Here is a 4,686-nt window from a genome sequence, read left to right as displayed (position 1 = left end):
ATGTGTAAATTGCACTAAAGATTAAAAATTAAAATATGCTTTTGCAACAATGAGAAATATCCTGCATCCGCCCATACGTACTCTTGCGAGACAAGGCCCGTAGGTACGGTCTGAGTCAATTTAAATACTAGGTAATGTAAAATGCTATGCGTTGTAAGAAGACTGATCAGTACCATTTTTTGGCCTTTGTTTATTTCAAACAATCGTGTCCGTTGAAAAGGAAGGCATGCTTGTAATAACTCTGTGATAAATTCTTGGCTCAGACTGTTGAAACGGCTTCCTGGTTACATTCCGGAGAGGAATTTGGTACATCTTAGTGAACTCTTTTGTTTTTCGTTTTTTTCTTTTTCCTTTGAGGGGATGTATGGAGCAGGTGTTCTTTGGTCTTGTTTTTCATTAACCGGCAGACAGCCCTTGAGCAGAGGAGTATGGATGCATTGCTTATTCCACTTCCCAGACCTCATTTGGAAAACATGATCCCCATGTGGTGCCATTAGGAAATAATGGAGTAAATGTGTCACTTAACACCTATTCCTTTTTTGAAAATCGCCTTTTCCCTCCGTGAGGGGGCCCAGTATTTTATGAAACTTATTGTGACGTACGAAAACGGATGGAACTTCGAGGCACCGTAGATGGGACTATGGCTGTCAAGGAACTTTGTCTGCCCTGTGCTGTTCTTGAAGTTGTTTTCTGGCCTCTTTCACTGATAAATGGAGAAAAGGATGGTGCCAGTTGAAGTAATTCAAATGGATTTCATAACTGGGGAGTCCATGTTAATCTCAACAAGTTAATAAATGCAAAGGGGAGAAGAGAAAGCTCTTCCTTGAAACAGAATGCCACCCGACATGCGCAGAAGGAATGGTGAAAATGAAAGAATCCCTACTTGACATTCAAATCATCACAGCAGCCACCGATGTCACCAGGAGTTGTCAATGGATGGGAGGGTTGGTGGATGGAGGTTTGAGGAATAGGGTAATTTCAGAACATCTGTTCACAAAAGATTGGGGGTCAAATACAAAGGAGGAGATGGCAGCTTAACCTGAGGAAGCCTGGCAGACACCAGCTTGCTCGGGTGATGGCTACCAACATCTTAGTGGCACCAGAAGATACCGTGTGGCCACTGACACGATACACTGTGAGGAGTCGAGCATCATTTCTGTGCTATTTCTGCCAAGAACATGTGGCTCACATCTGGTCAGTAGGAAACATAAGACCAACTCCCAAGTCGTGGCCATTCTACAGGCCACCTGTATTCTTGAAGCTTTGCGAAGACTTGAGGGCAAGAAGAGACTGAGGAACCGTTCCAGACTGAAGGGAATTAATGTGACTAAATACAACACACGCTCCTAGGCAGGATGCTGGGAAATAAGACATTTGGTGGGACAGTTGCTAAAATTTGGATGGGGTTTATGGATAAGATGGTAATGTGCCAGTGTTGATTTCCTGATTTTCAGAGGTTTGCAGAGTGGCAACGTAGGGGAATATTCTTGTTTGGGAGAAGTGTGTCCCAGAATATTTAGTGGTAAGGGGAAATCTGGGCTTAAGGGAGGAGGAAGTTCTTTGTTTTGTTCTTGCAAGTTTTTGGTACATGTGAAACCTTATTAAAAACAAAAGGCTGGAAGAAAAGCAAAATGATAAGAGTAGTTGCCCTCTGAATACCAAGATTATTCCTGTTTTTTTTTAAGGTTTTGTCAAATTTTTGCTATACTTTCCAGGTATCCTATAATAAACGTGAATATTTTAGTTGAGGGACATCGTAATAAGGTACATAAAGTCTACCACTTGATTTCTTACTTGTATGTATACACTGGGCAACACAGTGAACATTTCTAGCACCATCGAAGTTGTCCCTAGGTGACTTCCCAGTTTCTACGCCACCACTGAAAGTTTCCACTATTCCAACTTCTTTCAGCGATTTTTACCGGTTCTTGAATTTCACATAAATGGAACCGCACAGTTATGTTCTCTTTTGTGTCTGGTGTCTTTTGCTCAAGACACCTGTGAGAATCATTCATGTTATATCTACCAATAATTTACTCCTTTGAAGTGCTGTGAAGTATTCCACTGTATGCATATATTACAATGTCTCCATTCTCTTCTTGGTGAGAATTGTTTTTAACAGTTTGGAGCTACTATAATAAAACATATATGAACTCTCTCAAACATTTCATTCTGTGGAACTTAGGAAAGCAATTGCTTAGATATAGTGCAGACCAGTTGTCAGCAAACTTTTTCTGTAAAGAACCAGCTAATAAAATATTTTAGGTTTTGCAAGCCAAACATTCTGTCATAGCTAGTCAACCCTGCCATAGACAATACCCATCTTCCAAGCCTTCTCAGAAACTCATAGTTGCCCCTGGACACAGTTCTGATTCTCTGTGTGTGGCAGTCCGTCTTGATCATGGGGCACAGGCATGAGAACAAAGGCAACATACTACGGATGAGAGGCCAAGAAAATATGTAAAGAAAATAAGTCTCTGATGGCATTTTTGAGCAGCTAAACCAAAGCCAGAAACTACCTACTTCAAAAGTGACTTATATGTGAGAAAAACAAACCCCTATTAAGATTCTGCGAGGTTTTTTGTTGTTGTTGTTACTTGTAACTCGATGCATGGCTGAGAGATATTTTCATTCCACTTCAGTTATTCAATAAACTAACATAGATTTGTTGAATACTTGTTGTATATGCTATGGTTCTGTTATGCTTTTGTTTCGTAAAGTATTACAAGGAGTTCACAACATGACTCCTACTTGAAGAATTATACTGTCTTTCAAAGTAAATACAGAACTAGATCAGTAAATATTTAAAAATGAACACATGATACATAACCAGCCCATTTCAAATAAATGAGATGATGATGACCAACTGATATTTGTAAATATAATGATTTTCTCTATTCCAGTGGGAAAATAAATATTCCTTGCCTGGATATTGAAAGGTAGAGGACTACTTCAGTCTAAGGTTTGAAGTTGATAGCATTCACAAGTGAAAGGCACCCGCTCTCATGGAGAGATTTAAGGGTTCCTAAACATCTGCGTAAGCAAAGTTCGATTGCTTAGCCTGCATGTTTTAAAAAAAAAAAGCCCATTGTTAAAATTATTCTTTGGAGTTAGAGAATTATCCCAGAGTGGTCCAGGGATACACGTTAGCCAGAAGGTGTAACATTAATAATCGTCATTGTAGGTTTGTGTGCCAGGGTGCTGCTAGCTGAAAGTAAGCCTCTGAAGGATTGAGGTGACAAAAGAGGTAGTAGCATTTGAAAGAGGTTTGCGAAGAGAAGTGTGGAAGGTAGTTTGGTAAGGGCTTCCCTGGGGAGCCAAGTGTACTTGCCTACACTGGCTGCCATAACAAAATACCACAGACTGGGTGGCTTAAATGACAGAGATTTATTTGCTTCCAGTTGCAGAGGTTGGAAGTCCATGATCAAGGTACCAGCAAATTCAGTTTCTAGTGAGACCTCTCTTCCTGGCTTGTAGATGGCCACCCTGTCACTGTGTCCTCACATGGTCTTTCCTTGGTGTCTGTGCTTTGGGGGAGACAGAGAGCAGGCTCTCTGGTGTCTCTTCTTATAAGGACACTAATCCTCTTGGATCAGGGCCCCACCTTTATGACCTCATTTAACCTTAACTGCTTCGTTAGAGGCACCATCTCCAAAAACAGCCATGCTGGGTGTTAGAGCTTCAACGTATGAATATTGGGGCGGGCACAAACATTCAGTCCGTGATACCAAGGAGCAGAATGAAATATCGAATGTTGAAGGGAAGGAGCAAGAAAAAAACATACAGAAGCCACGTGGCATGAAGGCATGGTCAGTGGCTTGGGGCCAAGGGTTCTGGTCCAGGCCTCACCACCAACTTGCTTGCCACGAGCTGTGGTTCAACCATTTTGCATATCTTCAGTTAAAATGAAAAGAGCAAATGAGAGATCTCTACAGTCAAACATATAATGAGGTAAACATGGAAAGAGGCAGTATGGCTCTTAGATTAGGGAAGCAGAGCCATACCACTGGTCCTATGCCTCAGGACACAGTGCTCTGGAGTGACTTCCTTGAAGAAAATCCCCCCTCTGAAGCCTGACGCTTGGGGCTAGCCATGCCATCTGCACTTGGTGCGCAGATTATGACTTTATATTGGTCCCAGCCCTCATTTTCTTTTCCCAGGAGCACTTCCCGGCCCTCTACCTCACATGTTGGGTAAACCAGAAGCCCTATGGAGCTCTGGAACCCCTGCTTAGAGCCAGCCTGGGGCCTCATAGAGGCACCAAGTCCCAGAAGGGCAGTTTGAAGAGCAACAGGTTACTACCACTGGCCACCAAGTGATTCTTTTACAGGATCACATGGGATTGGGCCACAAGAATAGTGCTGAGACACTGAATTTGTGGTGACTCTTCTTCACATAGGACAACAGACAAAGACTCTTCGCATGCACTGATTGGAAGATAAACAAGTACCTCTTCTCTACCTATAATTTTAAGTCTCCGTCAATAAATATAACTCACATGGGTCCATGAATTTTGTAATTTCTAATTTGAATTAAACTGCTTATATCGACAGGCAACTTATGAAAAATTTTTCCATACCTCATGCACCCTGGGGTAACCCTAGAAAGAGGCATATCTAGTTTACATTTTGTCTGAAACTATATCTGGCTAAGATATAGTTGGAGGAGTCAAAGTAGATAAGAATT

The sequence above is a fragment of the Prionailurus viverrinus genome, chromosome A1 (assembly GCF_022837055.1).
Source record: "Prionailurus viverrinus isolate Anna chromosome A1, UM_Priviv_1.0, whole genome shotgun sequence".
Taxonomy (NCBI): Eukaryota; Metazoa; Chordata; class Mammalia; order Carnivora; family Felidae; genus Prionailurus; species Prionailurus viverrinus.
Note: the sequence above shows the minus strand (reverse complement) of the source record.